Consider the following 26,423-nt stretch of genomic DNA (forward strand, 5'->3'; position numbering starts at 1 on the left):
ATTACCCAGGCTCCCTGGAAAAAGGAGGTCATCGGGTCCTGGAACCTTTAAAGAACAAACATTAACAAATGAAACAATGATTTCCATTATGGGTAATTAAGCCAGTACATGCAGGTGATATTATCAAACAGTTTGTGCCAGAGCTGAAGACGGGGAGATCTTACACTCTTGCCAATCAGGGTTTAGGAGTAATCATAGTGTGGAAACAGTCTAGATATGTTGGTTGGATAGTATTCAAAGGCGAGATGATAGAGGAAGGATTTGTTATTACATAAGTACATAAGTATTGCCATACTGGGACAGACCAAAGGTCCGTCAAGTCCAGCATCCTGTTTCCAACAGTGGCTAATCCAGGTCACAAATACCCGGCAAGATCCCCAAAAAAGTACAAAACATTTTATACTGCTTATCCCAGAAATAGTGGATTTTCCCCAAGTCCAATTTAATAATGGTCTGTGGACTTTTCCTTTAGGAAGCTGTCCAAACCTTTTTAAACCCCGCTAAGCTAACCACTTTTACCACATTCTCTGGCAACAAATTCCAGAGTTTAATTACACATTGAGTGAAGAAAAGGTTTCTCCAATTCATTTTAAATTTACTGCTTTGTAGCCTCATCGCATGCCCCCTAGTCCTAGTATTTTTGGAAAGCGTAAACAGATGCTTCACAACTACCCGTTCAACTCCATTCATTAATTTATAGACCTCTATCATATCTCCCCTCAGTCGCCTTTTCTCCAAGCTGAAGAGTCCTAGCCACTTTAGCCTTTCCTCATAAGAAAGTTGTCCTAACCCCTTTATCATTTTCGTCACCCTTCTCTGCACCTTTTCTAATTCCACTATATCTTTTTTGAGATGCAGCGACCAGAATTGAACACAGTATTCGAGGTGCGGTTGCACCATGGAGTGATACAAGGGCATTATAACGTCCTCATTTTTGTTTTCCATCCCTTTCCTTATAATACCTAACATTCTATTTGCTTTCTTAGCCGCAGCAGCACACTGAGCAGAAGGTTTCAACATATCAACGACGACACCTAGATCCCATTCTTGGTCAGTGACTCCTAACGTGGAACCTTGCACGACATAGCTATGATTCAGGTTCCTCTTTCCCACGTGCTCAAATTAAATGTCATCTGCCATTTAGACGTCCAGTCTCCCAGTCTTGTAAGGTCTGATACCACTGGATTTATCATCTGTATTTGATATGAATTTTTCTGTATTTTATCTAATTCAATTTTGCAGTGCTTTAACAAGAATTATCATTGTACAATTTGAAACAAATACAGAATAAGAAATAAGGCAAAAAAAAAAAAAAGAAAGAAAAAACCCAATATATCTCAAGTCCACCAATATGGAGGAATTCAAGAAAGAAAAGATCCAAAAATTTTACACCACAAAAAAAAGCATATATCTGCACCTAAAACTCAGCAATTATACGTTATACCAAGTTTCCGAGTTTATTTAGTATTTACTACCCTGGCCTTTTGGGCGGTTTACAATCTAAAAATAAGAAAAAGAAATGTTCTTTAGATACCAGAAAAGATGACAGGACAAGAGATACAAAGGGAAAGAGAAAGTGGAACTACAATAATGATAGAAAAGCGGTTGGGAAAGGACAGAAGGCAAAGGGTGCTCTGTGTGAGTCAGTGTATATCCTGGACTAGGTGGTCATAAAGGGAAAGGGAAATGGGACTTGATAATACCGCCTTTCTGAGGTTTTTTGCAACTACATTCAAAGCAATTTACATATATTCAGGTACTTATTTTGTACCAGGGGCAATGGAGGGTTAAGTGACTTGCCCAGAGTCACAAGGAGCTGCAGTGGGAATCTAACTCAGTTCCCCAGGATCAAAGTCCACTGCACTAACCAAGATGAAAGAAAATACTAATGGAAGGCATCAGTAAATAGGTATGCTTTGAGGTCAGCTTTAAACTTGGACTGAAATCTTAGAGAACTTGAGAGAGTGTTCCATAGCCAGGGTCCTTGAACAGAAAAAATTGAGTGTCTAGTGTGTTTGTGAACTAACATATGATAACTGGGGACCTCAAGCTGATTTTGCATTTTGTGATCTAAGGGCTCTGGCCAGATTATATGGGATATGGGATTAAGGGACTTGACAGGATGGTTTGTCACAAGTCATTATCATAAAGACTAACAGCAGAATTTTATAAGTGATGCAATGGGTGCTTGGTAACCTGTGTGTGTCTTTTAAATGTGGAGTGACATGGTCACCATAAACACCCATAAACACCCCAGACCACACCCTCCCTATCTCAGATAGCCTAAAAATACTCGGCGTTACAATCAACCGCAATCTCACACTTGAGAGCCATGTAAACTCCACTACCAAGAAAATGTTCCACTCAACGTGGAAACAAACGCGTAAAACCTTTCTTCCCGAAGGAAATATTTAATAACCTAAAACAATCAATAGTACTAAGTCATGCAGACTACTGCAACGGAATCTACGCGGCATGTAAAGAACAACTCACAAAGAAACTCCAGACCACCCAAAACACAGCAGCCAGGCTGATATTCGGTAAAACACGATTCGAAAGTGCCAAACCCCTCCGAGAAAAACTGCATTGGCTCCCAATCAAAGAACGTATTACCTTCAAAATCTGCACCCTGGTCCACAAGATTATCTACGGCAAAGTCCCAGGATACATGACAGACCTCATTGATCTAACAACCAGAAACAGAACCGGATCATCACGAACATACCTAAACCTCCACTACCCAAACTGCAAAGGACTCAGATAAAAAAGAAACCTATGCATCCAGCTTCTCCTATATAAGTACACAACTATGGAGCGCACTGCCAAAAGCTGTGAAAACAATTTACGACCATCTAAACTTCAGGAAATCACTAAAAACCAACCTGTTCAAAAAGGCATATCCTACCGACCCAACATAAATGCCTAAACTCTGCAGCACAGCAAAACCAAAGATCGTATTGGACACTATATAACCTTCCCTATCTTCGACCCCTATTGTGCCTGAACACACGTACCTTATTCGACCACAACATCACCTTGTATTTGTTCCTCTACCGGACTTGGCGAACACCTTTACGGTACTATGTAAGCCACATTGAGCCTGCAAATAGGTGGGAAAATGTGGGATACAAATGTAATAAATAATAATAATATTTCCTAACATTGGCAGTTAGCCTAACTGCAGTGTTTTGGATGATTTGAAGGCATCTATCCTCTTTCACTCTGAGTCCTTGGTATAGAGAATTACAGTAGTCTAGCTGAGTGAGGACTAGTGAGTGAACTAGAATATTGAGGGCGGAGGGGAGAATTAGAGAACGGACAGAACAAGTCTCAGCCACAGTTGTGTCCCGAGCCCTAGCTCACCTCCTGCCTTCGTGGGTCATCGGGGCTGGATTCTGCAGCCCCCTTTGGGACTGTGGCCTAGCTCCTCCATGCGGCAGATCACCATTGCTGTGGCCCCAGATGCTCCGGGATGCCAGCTAACCCTCTGAGCCATGCCCTCGCTTACAACCCTGATGCCAGCCAGTGTCAGCTTTGCCTAGGTGCACACATGATGGACCAGGCCTTATGGGATCCACAGCTGGGGTTTAAGGAGATGCTCAATGATGACATCATCATGGAAGACCTTCATAAGATATCATGGGACCTTGCACTTTTGCCTTTGCAACAGGTTGCCTGGTTTTGCCTGGGATGAGTTCCTGAGTTTCCGTCTCAGAGTTTCTGCCTGTTCCTGCCTAGTCCCATCCCTGAATTCCTGTCTGTTGCCTGCCTGGAACCCTATTCCAGGGTCCCTGCTTCATGCAGCCCCCAAAGGTTCTTCTAAGAACCACTCACTGTTTCAGAGATTTTCAACCTTTTTCATCTCATGGCACAGTTACACGGTGCTAAAATTGACAAGGCACACCCCCACACATGGTCTAGCAGTTTACCTTCTACCCCATCCCCACACATTTAACCTCTTCCCCCCTCCACTCACACCCCTACACATAGTCCAGCATTTTGCTTTCACTTCCTCACCCCCTGCCCTCACAAAGAGTCCATCATTTACCTTCTCTACCCCTTCCTTCCACTCTCACAAATAGTCAAGCATTTCTCCCATGCTCACAAAAATATTCCAGCATCTCTCCCTCCTGTCTCCTCTCCAGCCGGTGACCAGGCATCTCCCCTTGTCTGTCTTGACACCCCCCCCCCCCCCCCCCCCGTGTACCTTTAAAGGTTTTCTTGTCTCTAGCAGTCAGTAGCAGCAATTCATACAGCCTGCTCACGCCAACCCTGGCACCTTCTTTCTGGCACGTCCTGCCTATTTGGAAGCAGGAAGTTACGTCAGAGAGAAGGGTCCAGGTTTAGCACAAGCAGGCTGTATGAATCACTGCCACTGACTGCTACTACGACTGCTAGACACAAGAAAACCTTTAAAAGTACACGGGGGGTGGGGGGTGGGGGGGTGTCAAGAGAGACAAGGGGAGATGCCCTGTCACCAACCACTAGAGACAAGAAAACAATCCATTCTTGCACAAATTAAGCTGGCCCAACTCTTGCGGCACATCTGGGGAGCAGCCGCAGCACACCAATGTGCCACAACACACTGGTTGAAAAATGCTGCCCTGTTTGATTCCTGTCTGACTGTCCAGCCTTGTTCCAGTCCACATCTTCAGCCTTGTTCTAGCCCTGTTTGTCCTGTCCCTGAGTTCCTGCCTAACCCTATTCCAGGGTCCCTGCTTCATGCAGGCCCCAAATGTTCTTCTAAGAACCACTCCCTGTTTGGTTCCTGTCTGACTCTCCAGTCTTGTTCCAGTCCACATCTTCAGCCTTGTTCCAGCCCTGTTCCAATCAGATTTTCCATTTTTCCGGCTTACTCTGGCCTTGACTTCCTCAGACTGCCCCCAAGGGCTCTTCTAAGAGCCATACAGTCTTAACCCCATCAGGCCACCCTAAAGAGTTCTTCTAGAACTACTTTGTGGCCTTGTCTCTGTCAGGGCTTGACTCATCTGCTGTTAGTTTGGGCCAACCTAGCCCTCGGGTTGATTGGGCAGCATACTCAGGTGAGGCCCAGGGCTCACCTTCCTCATACCATGGCAGATTGCAAAGGCCATGAGCTCAGGCAAGTCATCCACTTTGCAGCTGTTGCAGCAACTGGCCCTCCAGCTTCAGTAACTTTCCAGTTCCATCCAGGATCTGACCACCCACATGGACCACTTTCAGATATCTACATTGCCCTAGAGACTTTGCCTCGGATAGGGCCCGTTAGCTTACATCATTTCTCACCTGTCCAATGAAGCCCTGGCATGGGCCTCCCAACCTTGGGAGCAGAATGACCCAGTACTCAATAGCCTTGACTGCTTCTTTAGACAATTTAGGAGAGTTTGAGGAACATGGGAAGGCTACCTCCGCAACTTTCAAACTTCTCATACTGACACAGGGGTTTCAAACCCTTGGGAACTATGCAATCCAGTTCCATACTTTGGCTTCGGAGCTTAACTGGAACAATGAGAGTCTAATAGCAGTATTCTGGCAGGACTTAGCACCCCAAATCAAGGATGATTTGACAGAATAAGACCTCCCTATCAAGCTGAATGACCTTATTGCCTATGTAACCGGATTGATATCCAGCTCCAGGAATGAGCCCGGGAACAACAATTTTCTTATAAGACGATCCAATTGGCACCTAACTTTCAGTGGGCCATACGTCTGCCAACCAAAGAATTCACCTCTTCAGACTCTGGTTCAGGTGGACCATTCATCTGTCTCTGAGGAGAACTGTAGATGTTGGACTCTGAACTTGTCTCTCTACTGTGGTGAGAAAGGACATTACGCTCTCAAATGCCCAAACAAGTCAGGACATTTTTGGGCCTAGCTCTGGCAGGTGAAACAGCACTAGATTCCTTTTCACGGATTCTCCTCACTCAGTTTTTAGTTCCTGCTTTACTTGAGTTGGACTGAGAAATGAAAACCACCGAGACCTTCATTGACTCCGGAGTAGGTGGGAATTTTATTTACGAGGCTCTCGTTCAACATTACAAAATTCCTACTCAGAATTTAACTAAGACCATTCTGATCTCCTCTGTATGGGAGTATTCAAGGACATTGTAAAGCCAAGGCTGTACCCCTATGCCTAAGAATAGGGGCCCTCCACAGGGAGGCTATTGCCTTCTATGTTTTTCAGACATCCATCAATCCTTTTATTTTGAGATTACCTATCTTCAAAAGCATAATCCGGTAACAGACTGGGACAATGGGGAAATCACCACCTGGAGTAACCCTTGCCATCATCACTGCCTAGATCTAGTAGGCTGTTCTAACTTAATCCACTTAGCTGGTTAGAGGGCTGAATATCACCACCAACCAATTAAGTTCTGGCTCCTCTGAGACTTGGGCCCCAAACCCACCAACCCCCAGCACTAACTGGAGTACCTTGGTGGTCACAGGCACTATTCAGCAGCACTAACCACTTAAGTGCCACTAAATATTGCCGGATGGCCAGTTTAGCAGGATCTAACTGGGCAGGAGTCTTTTGAATATCGGTCCCTTAATGTATAGAACTCACAATTGCATGATCTATGCATAAAATTATGCATAGAACATAAGTAATTTTTTAAGACAGACTGATGAGGTCATTGTTTTTTTATTGTTAATTTTCTTTTTTTTTTTTTCTATCATGGTAAATATTTTACTTTGTTCCAACCAAGCACTGGATATTACATTTCTTAGAGGGAGTGAGGTGCAAGTCTGCTGAGAGGAGGGCAACCACAGACATAGGACCCTGCAAGTAATCTTTACCCATGTTCCCACATAGGCCTAGAGGTAAAGGTTACCATATGGCTCCAGAAAAAGGAGGACGGATTGAGCCAGCCGGGTTTTACTTCCATTGCTTTGAATGGAAGTAATTGAGCCAGCCGGGTTTTACTTCCATTGCTTGGAAAGCAATGGAAGTAAAACCCGGCTGGCTCAATCCGTCCTCCTTTTTCTGGAGCCATATGGTAAGCCTAATAATTTTTATCCACACTATATAAAAGAGGTACCTAAGTATTACATATGCTTCAAATCCCATCCAGGAAATCTGTATCCATTTGTGAGAAGGTTTTCTGCTCACAAGCTGAGTTCTTCTCCTACACCTTTGCGCAGCGCCCTTGACCAGTTTACCTTGCTAAGTTTCCTTTCAGATGGTATACAAAAAATTAAAAATAAATTTTAAAAAATCTGCCAAGATAAGGTCAGGGATATCACCCCAAGTTGAATATATCTGATCCTCGACTGCTGAAAACCTGAAGGCTATGCTAGTAGGTAGATCACTGTTTCTCAATAACCTTTCTCTAAACAACTTCTGTTTATTACGTCTACTTCCACAGGCGAATAACCCTTTTTTAAAAGAAGGGAAAAAAAGTATGTTTTATTTAATTGAAAAGTAAGTTCAGAGAATAACATACAATCCTAGTTGAAGCACAATGAAGAACACACACAGCAAGACTGTCAGGGTTGCCTGGCAACCAACAGGAGATGAGAAAAGGGGAGAGAGAGGCCTGAATCTAGAAAAAGCTTTGGCATTGGTCTCAGGTGAGTGCGAGAGACGGATCACTGCTGGACTGAAATAACCTCGCTGCTAAAAAAAAAAAAAAAAAACCCAGTAGGGGTGAAATGGAAAAAGCGGTTGCTAAGGCAAAGGGCTTAACTGTACTGGGTTTGAAAGCACAAGGTGGATAAAACTTGGAAAGGGTTTTGGCTGTTTACATTGGTCCCTCATTTCTCACCTGTGACGCCTCTGTACTCTCTGTGACTCTGCCATGTTATCCTGTTCATCTAAAATGGATTAATGAAATGCGCGGAAGCTATGAACTAGTTCCAGGCACTTCCCCATCAATGTAGAGGGTCACGTGGAGAGATGACAGCTGTTACCCAGCAGTGTACCCTGCTAATATCAAGGAGCATCCATGAGCATAAAAGAAAGTACACGAGAGACATTGCACTGCTCTGAAAGGAAAAAAAAAAAACCTAGTCCACCACGTATAATATTCAAAAGAAGTTAAGGGAGTTTCAACTCTTGCCAAGACAAGAGGGCTATGCAAAAAACAACTAACATATGACTTTCACATCTAACTGCTCAGTAAAGGGACAATTTTCAAAACTGTGCAAAGTGTGGCAGCATGAGGATACTTTCCCTTTGAAAGCTGTCCAAGATAAAATGGCCACTAGAAATCTGAACCTGCTTTTGTAGTTGCCTGCTCTGGCTATACTGCCAAGGGAACACAACCTCAGAAATGCAGGTAAGAGAACAATGGGTGCACTTTTGCCCTCAAACAAGATAAGCGATCTTCAAAAAGCGCTTCTACTGTGATAAACATCTATTTACAGTGCATGGCTAAATGGCTTTTGAAAATTGCCCTGTACAAGGGTAATTTTGTAACAGGCCACCTAACTTGTGAAGCAAGTAGGTGCATATTTTACACCAGTTTTCAACCTTTCTGTTCAAATGACTCCATCAAAACTACACACACATACATTTCCATACACATTATTGAAAATGTAAAAGTATCCACTCGGGTTCAAACCCCAGGAATGCCTCTAAAGTATGTACAAAATGGCATTGCACGTATACTTTTACCCATATGCACTCTGGGCAATTTTATAACAAAACAGTTTCGTGCATATACCTCTGTTTAAAATTACCCCCTAAATTTACAAATCCCTTGATATATACGTGGCAGGCTGTCAAAATGTTCTTTCATCTATGGTTACAGAAACAACATTCTGGGCTTCTGCCCCAGAAAGGTGCCAAGCAAATCTGAACAGGAGGAGGCCTATTTTGAGTGTAACCAGAGTGCTTAGTAGGCAGTCGCCTAGTGTATACCCAGAGTAAGGCTAGCTCCTATATATAAACAGTATTTATAGGTTTGGGACCAGGGCCAGGACCGTAAACCTCTAGAAGGCCATAAGCAACTTTATTCTCTCTCCACCGTTTCCACTCTTAATAATTCAGGCAACCTCAAGGTTGTTGTTCTGAATCAACTGTTTACTAGAAATACAGTATGTTTCTTGAGTATACAAATAACAATGTGGCAGAGGCAAATGCAAGACAGACAACAAGTGGAAGCAGTAATTATTTACAACGACATTGATGCTGGATACCCTTAATTCTAAAACTCAGTCCAAGCTCCCCTCTCCTTTAAGCCTACTACTATGGGTAAGCAGGGCAGTGCAGTTCAGTATTATTTCCACTTAGTTCTGATGTTAGCTACGGTGAGACTGAGCGGCTCAGACTCGGATGCAGTTTCTTTCAAGTCAGGTTCAGCAGGAATATTGTTGTCTTGGATTCTCAGGAACCCTGTAGCATTAGATGGTCGACTTCCTTCAGCCCAGTAGATGCAACCACCAGTAAACGGGATGAAATTTAAGTTGCCTTGCTGGAAATTTACACATATAGCCCAGTCCCTCTTTTCTCCTCCATATTTCAGAAGGGATGCAAAGGGTTCCTTGTTCCCTCAAACAACCAATAGGGCAGATACTTAACTTGCCAATATGTTCCTGGATCCCTCCTTGACCTTGATTTACCAAGCCAGGGTAGCACAGTATACAGTCCGTAGAGACTTTCTGGCCTATAAGACTAAGGCTGAGGCTTGAAGGTCTCTTCCTTAGTATGTATGGTCAATGGCTGGGAAAGCAGATTAAAAAAAAAAAAAAGTTATTCAGATTTACTACCTTAACCTTTTTTCTGGCTATGACAATTTTAATAAATGTCATTTTCTTATCATTCAGGATCATCAACATAAATCACAGACACATGGTAAGACATTTTGAATCTTTTCCAAATAAACTTACTGCTATGTTCTAGTACAGGAACATTGAAAATGTAAATGTACAGTACAACATCATGTACAGCAAACATGTGAGCCATTGGCGTAGCCCGTCCAAAATTCCCCCTTCCTCACTTTGTCCTGCATCTCTCTTCCTATCCGCCCCCGGATCTTGTATCTGTCCCCCACCCATGGCACAGCAACAACTCTTCTCTCTGAAACTCACTCTTCCAAGCTGTACCTCACCAGCGTGCTTACCAGCGGCAGCAGCAATTTATATCCATTTCCTTCACCATTCCTCCTACTGGTTTCCTTCTGCCATGCCCCACCAGTGAGGAAACAGGAAATGACATCAGTGAGGGTGGGACATGGCAGAGGGAAGGCCAGGGGGCTGCCACAGGAAGCAGATATGAATCACCAAAGATGTGCTGATACCTTGTTCAAGTAGAAGAACTTCATTGATGCAAGAAGGCTGGCGAAGCTATCTGGACACCCCTTCCTATGTGGGGCTCCCCGTGAGAGTGCAGCCTGGAGAGACTGGGTGGGAGACATCATGAATTTCCCCACAGATAAGACAGGGCCAGTATCGCAGTCAGGGTCCCCTCACTGCACAAAAGCTTAGCCAGTCTGTCAATAGCTAGGGTGGATGTGCAAGTAACTATGAGAGAACTTCCTGCAAGTGAGGAAACAGGAAATGACATCAGCAAGGGCAGAACTCAGCACAGGGAAGCCAGTGGGGCCAGCACAGGCAGTGGATATGAATTGCTGCTGTAGCTAGATATAGTTCTGAGGTAGAGTGTGGAAGTGGGGGGGGGGGGGGGGTTACAGAGCATTCAGAGAGGGGGGGAATTTCTGGATTGCGGGAGGGGGGGCATATGCTGGATCTGGGGGTGGAGGAGAGGAAGACAGGGACCAAGGTGGCTACTGCTGAAGTGTTTAAGGGTCTCAGCCACCAGACAGGCCACCTGTAGCAACACCATTAATGAGAGTGCAAAATACTAAGAATAGCAAATAGTTGGTATGTCATTAAAACTTTGTAATGCATCAAATGTAAGCACACCGCACATATTACATATGATAATATACAAAACAAGTTTTTCTCTCATCAGCATGCAGGCGAACTTTGTTGGTATGCAAACACTGCACATCACCGTTGTGTTCTTTTATACATATGCGACAGCAACCTTAGCTACATCTGATCCGTTCATGCTGCAATTCATGTGCCTGGCTGACATCTGATGGCCAGTGAGCCAGCTGTTGGCTGCACACCGTAATCTTGGAAGGAGCAGTGCCCTTCAGCAGGTCCAAAGTGATTTCTCGTGTGGAAGCTAGGTGATCCATTTCATTGTCGTGTACTTTGCAGTAGATACTCCATGCAGCAACATTGACAATGTCCGTGAACAAATGCCATCACCACATTTTTCCATGCAATGATGGCCTGTAGCTTGTGAGCAATCTATTCATGAGGACAACGCCACCCATTCCTTTGTTGCATTGTTTGGCAACAAATGGCTGACTCACTGCAACATTAAGGTGATCTTTTGACAAGAAGATTTACTCTTTGCAAAGGCTCATGGGTGAAATTGTTGCTGGCTACACAAACCATTGAATTACCATGCCACTTCACCACATACAGAGTTCCATCACAGGGATAGTCAAAATCATCTATTTTGCAACTTTTTTGCATCTCCTTAGTACTTTGAAATTCCTTGTTTGAACAACCAGTTCTGAGTTCACAAATCATTCCTGTAGCGACAACATTCTTATCAGCAAGTGATTTGATCAGCATGTGACTCATAAAAAAAATTTATCAAAATATAAGTGATATGATTGAAAAATGATCTGTGAAGCATCTTCAAGCATGTGGTTCACCATCCTTCAGCCAAGATGTTGCTCTGTACTGACCGCAACTTCAGAACCAGCATAGAGCTTCAAGTGATGGGGAAACCCATCTATGCCACAAAGCGCCACCATTTGAATCCAAACCTTATGGGTTTACCGTTTATGAACATTTTCAAGCTGTGACATCCCCAGATAAGGAGTCATTGATTCATCAAAGCTCAAATCCTGATTGAAGACTCCAAACTGTACCAGATTCTTGTTGACAGCAACTATGAAAGGTGCAATTTTGACTGTCTTGTTGCCTGCTTGAAGCTATTGTCAGCTAAGTGAATGTAGTGTTTGATAGTTTAGTATCGTTTGCTGCTCATTGTACACCAAGATCTTGCTGACTACTTCAGTACTCCAATTCCCGTGGAAGGGAGAAATACCCTGACAGTAAAATAATGCCAAGAAATTAGCAAATTTCACCATATATTACTGTGAAGTTATGTCATTCTTGTCCCGATTAGCATACAGGTTGCTTTGTTTCACAAATACATATCTTATCAAAAGACAATAAACTAATGTTGTTACATAAGTACATAAGTAATGCCACACTGGGAAAAGACCAGGGGTCCATCGAGCCCAGCATCCTGTCCACGACAGCAGCCAATCCAGGCCAAGAGCACCTGGCGAGCTTCCCAAACGTACAAACATTGTATATATGTTATTCCTGGAATTTTTCCTGGATTTTTCCCAAGTCCATTTAGTAGCGGTTTATGGTGTTGTTTCTCTTATATGATTCTACATAACCCATACTCTAGCCCAGCTTCATGACGAACATACAATTATTCCTAATATGTTAAAATGTTATAATTATCTGACTATTATATTTTTGATGTTTTTTCTTGAACCTGAGCCTATTCAGGATAATGTGGGATACAAATGTCAATAATAATATTGTGTATTATCTTGTTGCCAAACATAAGGCTTCATATACTGAAGGAGAAAGAGCTGTCAACACAAAAATTATCAGCTATGTTTCAGATGAAAATTTTTCAGAATTTTGTTGAATTGCTTCATTGTGGCATCAAATCCTTCCCTTTTTTTCTCGGGGGAGGACTTTTTTTTTTTTTATCTTCGCTCTTAGTGCTACTGCTTCTATCACGTCATCTTCAGAGACCTCTGCCTCTATTTCCAGTTCTCTAGCGGTTTCAAACGGTTGATCATTGTTCAGGTTCTCGAGTAGTTCTTCACCATCACTGTCTGCAGCCAAATCACTTGCTGAAGGTTATCAACACAATGATGGGACTTAAGATATGCTGAGATTTCAACTGCTAATCAGGACCAGTCTTAGGCAGGGGTGGTCGCACAGGGTCTCATACTCCCACGGGCCCCACAGCAGCCTTAGCATCTCCCTCCCACTCCCATTGCCGTCTCCTATTCTCAATCTAACTGCCTTGGTCAGCTCTCTCCTACTCCCTTTCGGCTCCCTGCAGCGCTGCCTTCTTCAATCCGGGCCTCCAGCAGCGTCAGTGAGGTTAACACACTGCCTTCGGCGGCCCAGAAGCTTTCTCTCTATTGCAATTTCCTGTCCCGCATAGGTGGGACTCTGCAACAGAGCAAGAGCTTCCAGGGCCGCCAAAGGCAGTGTGCTTACCTTACTGATGCTGCCGGCGGCCCGGAAAATTGAAGAATGCAGCTGTGCTGCGAGCCAGAACTAAGGAAGCAGGTAGGAGAGAGCTGAACGTGGTTAGATTGAGACGGCTGCTGAAGCCCATGAGGATGGTCTCTCTTTCCCTCTCCTCTCCGTGCACCCCTCATTCCCTTACCAAACAAAGCAAGCAAATATCTATGAGCTGCTCTATCCACGTTGTCAATCTTTATTGTTGGTAGAACTTTTATTGGACCTCACTTATATTTTCAAAGATGCGGGCTTGTGTAGCATATGGATGTACACAGAGGAAGTATTGGTTTCATCTAATTAGTTCTAAATCGTAATCATTGTGTCATTTGGAGGGGCTGGTTTATAGGGACTCACTCTATTCTGATGTTTTCACCTAGTAAAGGGTCACCAAAACAGACATTATGAGTATCAGGTGCTTAACAATCAAACTTACTATTTATAAGTACAGTTTAAAAAAAAAAATCATTAATTAGGTTGAGACCTGGGAGCATTTAACATCTTTTTTTTCCTATGCCTATATCAAAAGAAAAAGATGGCATGTGGGAACTTGCTCCTTTTGTTTTGTGGACTGAAGTGGTATATTACAAAAATGCACTTGCCTTTTTTTTTTATTACTACTATTTCACAGAGAAGGTATTGAATAATGAGAAAAGGGTTTCCTTCCTGCAGAACTGTCCAGTCAGTCTAAATGTGCCAACATTGTTGTTATGACTGTGCCCCTGTGTCATGCTCTCATTCATCTCGCCCCCTGGTTGTCAGACCCGGTGGTCGCAATGGACTGTCTGTGGTTTTCCCGGTTCCAGAAGTCATGCCGGTCCGGATTTTGTAGCCTGCCAGTTGGTCTTGAGACTTTTTGGAACTAATCAGTTTCCGTACCTGGTGACCTCCCTGGCTGTTTCCCTTTATTAACCACCTGGAAGCTTTCCTAGTTTGCCTTGCAACAGAGCTCTTCAGAGGTTTGTCTTCTGCAATTGATTGTTGCTGTGCTTCCTTGCTACTTTCAGTTTCTGCCTATCTCTGCCTTTGAATCTTTGCCTGGACCTGGACTTTGACTTTGCTTGCCGCCTGCCTTTGAACCTTGGCCTGGATCTGGACCTTGCCTTTGCCTGCTCATGGCTCTGCTGGGTTTGTGGACTATCTTCCTGCTCTCTGCTGTGGCTTCTGTTCTGGACCTGCCGCTCCAGTCTGGAGGGTACCGGTCTGTCTGGGTTCCGCCTTGTTCCTGGTGGGTGTTCCTCCTGCTGCTGCCGCTCCTCGGCAGTAGCCCAAGGGCTCACTATCCAGTGTTTCGTGTGAAGCATGACAGATTGCAAGGCCATGAGCTTGGAAGAATCACCCACCAGTGCGATAGCACACCTTTATAGACTCTGTAACTAAATGAATGCTGTTAAACCAATATGTGCACCTTAACTCCCCAGGACCTAGGACATCTTCTGGGGTGGCTCCTCCAGATTCAGACTCAGGACCGGCGACAGCTCTGGTAAGGCCAGGTATCCGTCTGAAGTCACCCCCAAGATATGATGGGAATCCTAAAGACTGTAGGGGTTTTCTTAACCAGTGTGCTATAATTTTTGAGCTTCAAGCTCGGGACTTTCCTACTGAAAGAACTCAGATAGCCTATATAATGTCACTATTGTCTGAACAAGCCCTAGCCTGGGCGACCCCTTTGTGGGAGAAGAATGACCCAGTGATGCATGACCTCCGCAATTTCCTGGACCAATTTAGACGAGTGTTTGAGGAGCCCGGGAAAGTTACCTCCGCAACGTCAGCACTTTTGAGATTAAAGCAGGGAACGCAGACTTTGGGCGACTATGCCATTCGGTTCCGCACTCTGGCTTCTGAGTTAACTTGGAATAATGAGAGCCTGGTAGTGACCTTTTGGCAGGGGTTGGCGCCCCAAATTAAGGATGAGCTAGCTGGACATAATCTTCCTACTGGATTGGATGACCTGATTAGACTCTGCACTACAATTGATATTCGGTTCCAGGAGCGTAGCCGAGAACGGCGCTCCTCAGAAAGGGTGGAAATTAAAACACCTAGTCCTCAGGGTGTGCCCCCGATGTCTAGGGGCCAGGAGGCTTCTCCCCTACCACCCGCAGAACCCATGCAATTAGGACACACTTCCCTCACCCTGCAGGAGAAACAGAGACGTCGGAGTCTCAACCTTTGTCTGTATTGTGGTGATATTGGACATTATGCGGCCAGGTGCCCTCTTAAACCGGCACCCCTGGATCAGGATCTGACGGCAGGCACTATAGTAAGTCTATCTGCTGGCATTCCTCGTACTCAATTCCTGGTGCCAGCTGTGCTCGATCTTGGTCACAAAAGGGAACAGATTGAAGTCTTTCTGGACTCCGGGGCTGGTGGGAACTTTATAGCCGAGGCCCTGGTCCATCAATTAAACATAGTAACATAACATAGTAGATGACGGCAGAAAAAGACCTGCACGGTCCATTCAATCTGCCCAACAAGATACCTGACCTTGATTTGTATCTGTCATTTTCAGGGCACAGACCGTATAAGTCTGCCCAGCACTATCCCTGCCTCCCAACCACTGGCTCTGGCACAGACCGTATAAGTCTGCCCAGCACTAGCCCATTCCTATACAAGAATTACCTAAGACCATGCCGCTGTTTTCAGTTTATGGATGCATTCAAGGGTATGTGAGCACCCAGACGGGTCCGGTGAGCTTATGCATTGTAGATCACAGAGAAGACATTTCCCTATACGTCCTCCAGTCAGCCGTGCAACCCATTGTGTTGGGTCTACTGTGGTTACAGAGACACAATCCGAACCTAGACTGGGAGAAGGGTGAGATCTTGGACTGGGGTGAATCTTGCAGGAAGGATTGCCTCGTGCCGGATCATGGTGAGTTTGACAGCGAACAGCAAGACCAAGAATCAGATGCTTGGACTGATATTAGTGACTCACAGTCCCAGGACTCGGATGTTGCTGCAATGGGTCTGCACTGTGTCTACATGGCACCCCAGATCAGTCAGGTCCCAGCTGCAGTCTGCAAGGCGTCCAAACCCCAGAGTCCCGCCATCAGGGGCTCTAAGAAGATTCCTCGAGGCGGGTTGTCTTGCATCTCCCCTCGAAGACAGGGTTCAGGTCTTAAGGCTCAGGAACGCCCTGATGTTCGGAAGTCTCAGGACTCGCAGAGTAGTTCACAATGAATCATGGCGGGTGGCCCTGCTTGGGCGCGGGGCACACGGCCCAACTCTGTGTACAAGCTCCAGCCTGGTCTGCAACTGACTGTCTCATGACCCATGCCTAGTACGGGGATCATGGATCACTCACTTAAACTCATCAACAGATTCCATCAGAGATACCCATGGAGACCTAGATCACCCGAGAGGTCCGGGGGGGCCTTGAGAGGGAGGTACTGTTATGACTGTGCCCCTGTGTCATGCTCTCATTCATCTCGCCCCCTGGTGGTCGCAATGGACCGTCTGTGGTTTTCCCGGTTCCAGAAGTCATGCCGGTCTGGTCCGGATTTTCTAGCCTGCCAGTTGGTCTTGAGACTTTTTGGAACTCAGCAGTTTCCGTACCTGGTGACCTCCCTGGCTGTTTCCCTTTATTAACCACCTGGAAGCTTTCCTAGTTTGCCTTGCAACAGAGCTCTTCAGAGGTTTGTCTTCTGCGATTGATTGTTGCTGTGCTTCCTTGCTACTTTCAGTTTCTGCCTATCTCTGCCTTTGAACCTTTGCCTGGACCTGGACTTTGACTTTGCTTGCCACCTGCCTTTGAACCTTTGCCTGGATCGGGACTTTGACTTTGCTTGCCGCCTGCCTTTGAACCTTTGCCTGGACCTGGACTTTGACTTTGCTTGCCGCCTGCCTTTGAACCTTGGCCTGGATCTGGACCTTGCCTTTATTTGCCTGCTCACGGCTCTGCTGGGTTTGTGGACTATCTTCCTGCTCTCTGCTGTGGCTTCTGTTCTGGACCTGCCGCTCCAGTCCGGAGGGTACCGGTCTGTCTGGGTTCTGCCTTGTTCCCGGTGGGTGTTCCTCCTGCTGCTGCCGCTCCTTGGCAGTAGCCCAAGGGCTCACTATCCAGTGTTTCGTGTGAAGCGTGACAATTGTCCAATTCAGAACACTATTAGCCGCCAAGTTCATACAATGTTAATTATGTTCCTTGGAAAATTGAGACTCTGTTTACTAAGAGGCATATTTTCAAAGCACTTAGCCTTCCAAAGTTCCATAGGTTTCTATGGAACTTTGGAAGGCTAAGTGCTTTGAAAATATGCCTCTTAGTGTGTTTTTAATGCACCTACAATTAGCGCGCGTGCTAACCGTGCAGGCGCCGATAGGAATATCATAGGCGTGTACGCAGTTAACACGTGTGCATGGTTAACGTGCATTAAAAATGCATGGGCGCCAGTGGTAGTTCCAGCCCTAGTGCGCACCATTTCCTGCGCTAGGGAAAATATGAAAATATTTTCTAGCTCGCAGTTACCCGGTGGTAATCTGACAGTGCTGCACTCTACCCGGTTACTGCCGGAGCCCTTACCGCCACTTCAATAGGTGGCGGTGAGTGCTCCTCCTCACATGGCAACGCAGTAAGAGCAATCTTACCGCATGGCCATGGCTATTTTCAGCCTTTTTTACCCACTGCAGTAAAAGGGCCATAGCGCACAGCAAAAGCGGCCCCTGCCACTAGCACAAGTTTTTTACTATAGCTTAGTAAAAGGACCCCTAGATGATTAGGTTGTTGAAGAGCTATTAAAAGTTGTTTGCTTCCTGGGGAGGTGGGGCTCGTTTGTCTTCCAGATATGGTTGCGATCACAGAAAGCTACCTCTACCCTGTTTCCCCGAAAGTAAGACATCCTCCGAAAATAAGACCTAGTAGAGGTTTTCCTGAATTGGTAGATATAATGCCTCCCCCGAAAGTAAGACCTAGCAAATTTTTGTTTGAAAGCAGGGCCGCTGAGAGCTGGACAAGGCTGCCCCCGGGCGGCCCCCCCCCCCACCCGAGGCCGCCGGGCCCCCCTCCACCCACCCTTTGTCGCTCCCGGAACTAACCTTGAACGCCTCCTTTCACCTTTGCAGCAAGCAGCAGCAGGGCAGACCTCTGCTTCCTTCCATGCCCCGCCCTCGCAGATGTTATGTCAGGCGAGGGCGGGACATGGAAGGAAGGAGTGACCTGCCCTGCTGCTGCGAAGGTGAAAGGAGGCATTTAAGGTTAGTTCCGGGAGCGACGGAGGGCGGGCGGGCCAACCCCGATGTTTCCCCGAAAAATAAGACAGCCCCTGAAAATAAGACCTAGCGTATTTTTGGGGGCAAAATTTAATATAAGACAGTGTCTTATTTTAGGGGAAACACGGTATATAAGATTTTGAGGGGTGAGGTTGTGGGGTGGGGAGGGGCCTATTGAGGAGTTTTGTTCCATTTACAGTTGGTGCATACTTACTGCTTGAGATGGGTTGTGCGTCTGGTTTTCTTTTTTTTGTTGTTGTTGTCTCTGAGAGGCGCTCTTATGTCAGATATCAGTGAGATACACTGGTTTAGCCTTGTGTTTAGGGGATGTGGAAGGGAACTGGGTTGGGGGGGAGGGGGGAGGGGTGGGGCTGACAAATAGCTTGAGGGGGAATTTGATGTTTGTATGTTGGACATGTCTTTTGGGGTTTGGCTTTACACATGCTTCCAGTTGAGAATTGCGAGTATATGAGTAACCCCTCGGGAACTTGTTATATGCTAATTAATTAGGGGTGGGAGGGGAATAAATGGTTAAAAGTTTGATGGCAAATGATATTCTTGAATAATCTTTATCCTTGCATAAGTGTTTACTTTGAATTGTCGTCAATAAAAAAAATGTTGAAACAAAAGTTGTTAGCTTCATTTTGAAATTTATCTGATGGAATGATCTGTGAACTGTGTTTTGTTTAGAGTATTTACTGTATAAATTATAGCATTATTTGTTATATTTTTGTTTTGGATTTTATTATGTATGTGTTTCTGTAACCCGTTCTGGGTGTTATCAGTAGAGCGGGCTAAATAACAAATTAAATACATAAATAAATAACATAAAATAAAGTACTGTTCATTAGAGGTTCTACTTACAGTTCAGATGCCATGGGGCTCATGAATTCTGGGGCTAAGGTACGGGTTCGTTGTTCTTGGATCTGGTGCTTGCTTTCTTTGATCCTCAGGATCCCTGTAGGTGATGTATTTCCTTCAGCCCTGTGGCATTTGGGAACCACCAGTAGCTTGGATGGAAACCCAGGTTGCCTTGCTGTAATAGATACAAAATAAACGAGTTTCACCTTCTCCTTAGTAGCAGAAGAAGGGGGTGAGGATTCACTATTTCCTCTGTCACCCACCAAGGCATTGATTCAGTGACTTTCTATCACCTAGATTACTCTTGGATGCTCCTTTGACTTTTCTGCACTAGCTAAGTAGCATAGCTCCAGTCTTTACAATGTCTAAGGCAGCCAGCCAAGATATGTACAGCAGTGGTGGTAGGTGGGGAGTGGCAGGGCAGTGGACCAAAATGTCCCCCCCCCCCCCACACACACACACACTTTGGCTTTGAGCCCGTCCCACCTCGAGGTCTGGCTACACCTCTGTATGTTACACAAAGACTACATGGTTGAGAAGCTGTCACCTCAAGTAAAGCATTAATATTAGAGCCCTCGGCTGGCACAGACGAGCAGGAGAGGAGACCAATGCAGCCTGAGCCATGTTGTGATGATCCCAGGCTGCCTGGACTCGGATCCTCGATGTTCTGGGGCCTAGCACCCTCTATTAGGCCACTGAGATAACTCTGCCAAGGCCTTATTAAGCAGTCACTACTTTCAAGGGCCTCACACACAGCAGACCCACACTACAGCTTTCCAAAATCAAAAGCTTTAATATTTCTTAACAAAGCAAAACCCATGGCATCTTCATATCACTGACTTGGAATTTTTCCCCAGTTACAGCTATACAACAGGCAATTCCTTATTTCCCTCCATTACAATTCCTGTTTTACATGGCATTCCAGTCCAGGTTTTCTGACACAGCAAGTTCATACACACAGCAATGCCTTAACAAGAAGTCTGTGCACTGAACTGCTGCAGTTTCCTTTTCCAGTACTGCCCAGCTTTAACAGACCTTCCTTATTATGCACCTCTGCTTCACATTTCAGGGCCTTTTGCATCTGCAGGTGTACACTTAAAGCTTTCCCTCTCTTATCACTTACTTCCCTTCTGGAATCTGGATAAGAGAGCAAATATCCCCACCCTAGAACCAAAGTTTCCTATAAAGCCATCTCCCAGGTAGCTTCATGTATTCCTCTTTCTTCCTGGACTGGTTATTACCCTTTCACTCATGGGCTTTTAAATGCCCCAAGCAGCTGACTTGGCAGTGAAAGCTAAGTGTTTTTGAAGTTTTTGCTGTAGTTTTAGTGCAGTATTCAGCAAAATGAATGATTTTTTTTATATAAAAAATGCTTATACATGGGAATAATATTGCCCTATGAAAGAGACTAGACCGCTGACACTACAATCTCATGTAGATACTGGAGTCTTGCAGGTCAGACCTTGGTAAATCCTCGGTTTCTGAGGGCTATACCCATATATAAAGAATTGCAGATCTTTACCCTTTGGGGTTACATCTGGCTGTTCATTAGTACTGTGGTAGCTTAATAATTAGCCCTCCTCCCAGGTTCATCGAGCACCTGTTCTTTCCCAATTCCAACCCTACTGCCTGCTGGGAAATGCAGTCAAAACCCCCTTTTAAAGGGACCAGGCTTAACAATGCATGAACTTGAACTTTCCCCGGTTTTCAGCTTTTCTGGCTACATCCACAGTGTACACAGCAGAGTGTTTTACTCATTTTTCTTTCAGCCCCATATTGGCTGCCAGCTCTTGCAGCTGTTTATTTGGTCTTTGCTAGTGCTGCAAGGCTGGTGTAATTCTCAAAAAGTCACATAAAGTTAGGCATTAGAATGATACACACTAAGGACCAAATTTTATAAATAGTGCTCAAAAATTGGTGCTGAAATAATGTGCTAAGTGCTATTCTTTAAAAGACACTGAAAGTTAAGTGCCGTTTATAGACTATACTTAACAGCTAACTTTAGACGTAAGGATTTACACCATGTAAACCCTGGTACAAACCCTGGTACAAATCCTTGCATCTCAAATTAGATATGGACCCCCCCACCCCTTATAGGTGGATCAGGGGCGTTCTTAGAATTTATGCATGCTGTTAAATTCTAAGAACACCCCTGATCCACCTATGACCGTCCAATGGCCACACTCCTTTTTGAAGCTGCACAACTAAAAATGCACAGGTAAATTTTCATTAAGGCCAATTAATGCTAATTGGCTCGTTAATTAAATTCTGCCTAAATTGTAAGCACCATTAATAGAATTTCGGGGTACGTGTAAATTCTATAATAGCAGGCATGTGCACAACTGCTATTATAGAATACTAGTGCAAGTCTGCATATACATACCTAATTTTTTGACACGAGCACTTACACTAGCTCAATTGCTGGTGTAAACACTAGCATTCTATAACCCGTGAGCATAACTGCCTGACATGCCCCCAACTCACCCATGATCCTCCCAGGTTCACGCCCCCTTGAAGTTGTGCACTCTGGAATTTGGGTGCACAACTTATAAAATGCTGACTATAAGCATTTATGCACTAAACTGCTAACTGGTGCCAATTAACACCAATTATAGACTTATTGACAAAAATTATCAGCTCATTATTATATATAAGTACATAAGTAGTGCCATACTGGGAAAGACCAAAGGTCCATCTAGCCCAGCATCCTGTCACCGACAGTGGCCAATCCAGGTCAAGGGCACCTGGCACGCTCCCTAAACGTAAAAACATTCCAGACAAGTTATACCTAAAAATGCGGAATTTTTCTAAGTCCATTTAATAGCGGTCTATGGACTTGTCCTTTAGGAATCTATCTAACCCCTTTTTAAACTCCGTCAAGCTAACCGCCCGTACCACGTTCTCCGGCAACGAATTCCAGAGTCTAATTACACGTTGGGTGAAGAAAAATTTTCTCCGATTCGTTTTAAATTCACCACACTGCAGCTTCAACTCATGCCCTCTAGTCCTTTTTGGATAGCGTGAACAGTCGCTTCACATCCACCCGATCCATTCCACTCATTATTTTATACACTTCTATCATATCTCCCCTCAGCCGTCTCTTCTCCAAGCTGAAAAGCCCTAGCCTTCTCAGCCTCTCTTCATAGGAAAGTCGTCCCATCCCCACTATCATTTTCGTCGCCCTTCGCTGTACCTTTTCCAATTCTACTATATCTTTTTTGAGATACGGAGACCAGTATTGAACACAATACTCCAGGTGCGGTCGCACCATGGAGCGATACAACGGCATTATAACATCCGCACACCTGGACTCCATACCCTTCCTAATAACACCCAACATTCTATTCGCTTTCCTAGCCGCAGCAGCACACTGAGCAGAAGGTTTCAGCGTATCATCGACGACGACACCCAGATCCCTTTCTTGATCCGTAACTCCTAACGTGGAACCTTGCAAGACGTAGCTATAATTCGGGTTCCTCTTACCCACATGCATCACTTTGCACTTGTCAACATTGAACTTCATCTGCCACTTGCACGCCCATTCTCCCAGTTTCGCAAGGTCCTCCTGTAATCGTTCACATTCCTCCTGCGACTTGACGACCCTGAATAATTTTGTGTCATCGGCGAATTTAATTACCTCACTAGTTATTCCCATCTCTAGGTCATTTATAAATACATTAAAAAGCAACGGACCCAGCACAGACCCCTGCGGGACCCCACTAACTACCCTCCTCCACTGAGAATACTGTTACATGATCTTAATCTATAACTTGCGTGCGCAAATTTGGGTGCACAACTTTCTAGAATTAGGGGGGGGGGGTCAATGCTCTATTTTAATGTTTTTAATTATCTGGTTGTTTATATTGTTGTAAATACTTTTCTATGCTATCATGTTCAGTGACGTTACTATGGATATGCCAATAAAGTTGTTTGTTGTTGAATACTGTCTGTTCTCTGATAAATTCTGGGGTGCAAAGGGATTAGGCACAGAGCTTAGACAACTACTGCCTCTTTTGATCCCAGCAATCCACACTTAAGTGGTCCAGGTAAAGGAGAGCTCGTTCCCACAAAACTAAGCTCCAAAGAGCCTGAAGGTGTACTGGAGCCTGCTTCCTGCAGGGCGTAAACAACCACAAGGCCGAAAAGGGGCCCAGCGGTTACATATACCTTTAAAATTAAACAACATCACTCTGCTGAATACCAACCTCAGATCCTGATAGTCATCCTTTATAATGCTCATACAGGGGGGGTCACGTAATACAGGGGTCTGCATACGTAATACAGGGGTCTGCATGTAATAGGGCAGGAGCAACCTTTGGGGAAGGGGGGGTAGGGAGATGGGAGGGAAGGGGGTGTAAATGATAAAAAGTTATGAAGTTAAGAATGGTGGAGAGAAGAATATTTATGTACTATTGCTCTGTTATATTACAGAATTGTGATTGATTGGTTTTTGTTTACAACTGATTGTCTCTGTCTTCATACAATAAAAATATTAAAAAAAAAAAATAATGCTCATACAATTGTACAGATGAGTTTATAAAACAGGATACCTGACTATATAGGTTTTGCAGTCTTCAGTAGCTGATTTAACAACAACAACAAAAGGACCCTACAATTAAGCAAAGAAGCCTACCCAAAACTTAATATTCTTGGTTCAAGTACATTGGTACAGAAGGAAATTTGTTTTCACACAAAAGTCAGAAAATACAGTCAACTTCCAAGGAGGAAAAAAGGCAGCAGTGTTTCGATAAGCTAGCCATAGGAATGCTCTTCTAAAGGAATGTTGCTTGCTTAGTACAAGAAGGGCAAAAAAAAAAAAAAAAAACACAGCCAAAGATAAGAGAAGATAAGAATAGCCAACTGCACATCTGTAAGCGCATTGCTTCTGAGAAAAGGTCTGCATAATAACATGGATGTTGGCATTGTTACAGGTGCATAAAGGTGCTAAATTGCCATGTCTGTTGGAACAAAAAAAAAAAAGATTCCAGCTGAGGGAACACCCTTGTTCGCTATGCCATGCTGATTTGTATTTCCAAAGAGGAGATGAATGAGGGCCTGTGTTTTAGATTTTATTTGATGGATGAATGATACAGCTGTGTGGCTAGAGGTGGTACTTCACAAGCAATTATCCAGCAGAAACACTGGGTGACTAGACAAGATTTGAAGTACCTCTCATGCTGCTCCCATAAGGCCAGCAATCATATAATTAAGACATTCAAAAATACTATATTTGTTAAAAAAGCACTATTTCTGTCTCTTACAGTCCAATGAAAGGAGTGTGAAGCCCAGTCCCTGGAGTCACTTGTTGGATGGCAGGATGCAGGCAGCGGCTACACCTTATGGCTTGTGGACTGTCATCACTGATGCCCTGGTACAGCTGTTCTTCAAACAACTGGAGTGGCCTAGTGGTTAGAACACCGGTCTTGCAATCCAGAGGTGGCCGGTTCAAATCCCACTGCTGCTCCTTGTGATCTTGGGCAAGTCACTTAACCTTCCATTGCCTCAGGTACAAACTTAGATTGTGAGCCCTCCTGGGACAGAGAAATATCCAGATTACCTGAATATAATTCACCTTGAGCTACTACTGAAAAAGATGTGAGCAAAATCTAAATAAATAAACAAACAAACCTGAAGTGCCTCAAAATGGTGCCAATTGCAGCAAAATCTCTGTCTTTTTTTCTCTGTGGCAACCCAGCTGAGATGTTATGGCTGCAGCCTCACAGCTGACATGAGCTAGAACCAGTTGCTGCTTGCTCCGACCATTGCTACATGCTGTCACTTGCCATTATCGCCTGTGCAGGAAGGGACTACTGTCCAACACAGGGCTCTGCAAAGGTTATTTCAGCATATTTCTGGACTTTCTGCTGAAACTGTATGATGTTGAAATTATTTTTGTAATTTGATTTTGTGGTTTGTCAATTTGATTTATGTACGTTTCAGTGGCGTAGCTAGGTGGGTCACCAGGGGAGCGACTGCTCCCCCAAACGGACTTCCAACGGCACCGGCGTCTACTTTTTACATGGATCCGCTGGTCCATTGCACCTACGAGTGCCTGCGCAGTCTGCTCTCCACTCCCCCAACATCACAACCTGGTTACTCTCCAAGTATGTTTGTTTGTACTCCGCCCTGGATAAGGGCAAATTAGAAATAATAAATTCAATTTAATATATTACACAGAGACTACATGATTGAGAAGCTCTCACCTCAAGAACAGCATTAACTAATATTAGAACCCTCAAATAACAGCCTAGGAAAAACTAACAAACAATCTCCAACATAGTACATTGGGACTGTGTGACATCCCAGCAGAGTGTTTTACTCATTTTTCTGTCATCCCCTTTTTGGCTGCCAGCGCTTACAGCTGCTTATTTGTGGGTATGTTTACTAAGGTGCGTTAGCATTTTTAACATGCCTTTAAAGTTAAGGTACAAAAGAAATAAGTACCTGTATATATGTAAACCGCTTTGAATGTAGTTGCAAAATACCACAGAAAGGCGGTCTATCAAGTCCCATTTCCCTTTCCCTATTTGAGATTCTACATGGAATGTTGCTATTATTTGAGATTCTACATGGAATGTTGCTATTCCACTAGCAACATTCCATGTAGAAGCCTGCCCTTGTAGATCAGCAATGCGGCCGCGCAGGCTTCTGTTTCTGTGAGTCTGACGTTCTGCACTTATGTGCAGGACGTCAGACTCACAGAAACAGAAGCCTGCGCGGCCGCATTGCTGATCTGCAAGGGCAGGCTTCTACATGGAATGTTGCTAGTGGAGGAGCAGCCTAGTGGTTAGTGCAGTGGACTTTGATCCTGGGGATCTGAGTTCGATTCCCACTGCAGCTCCTTGTGACTCTGGGCAAGTCACTTAACCCTCCATTGCCCCTGGTACAAAATAAGTACCTGAATATATGTAAACTGCTTTGAATGTAGTTGCAAAATACCACAAGAAAGGCGGTATATCAACTCCCATTTCCCTTTCCCTAAGATGTGTTAAACACAAATGTGCTAATACATTCCTATGGGTGCATTAACGTTTGACACGCATCGACCATTAACGCGTGTTAAAAACACTA

General features: G+C 44.6%; 1 long non-coding RNA gene across 2 annotated transcripts in view; it reads right to left on the reverse strand.

The window, feature by feature from the left end:
- Positions 1–9,032: 9,032 nt before the first annotated feature.
- Positions 9,033–26,423, reverse strand: part of LOC115462869 — a 51,405-nt gene continuing 34,014 nt past the window's right edge. Inside the window, exons 1-3 of one of the 2 annotated variants that reach the window (XR_003940965.1) lie at positions 23,558–23,647; positions 19,356–19,527; positions 9,033–9,643 (exon numbers count right to left, since the gene is read on the reverse strand). This is a non-coding gene — a long non-coding RNA (uncharacterized LOC115462869). Of the gene's footprint in view, positions 9,644–19,355; positions 19,528–23,557; positions 23,648–26,423 lie in introns of those variants that run through there. The other variant, XR_003940966.1, reaches the window with a different exon arrangement.

Source organism: Microcaecilia unicolor, chromosome 2 (genome assembly GCF_901765095.1).
Source record: "Microcaecilia unicolor chromosome 2, aMicUni1.1, whole genome shotgun sequence".
Classification (NCBI taxonomy): Eukaryota; Metazoa; Chordata; class Amphibia; order Gymnophiona; family Siphonopidae; genus Microcaecilia; species Microcaecilia unicolor.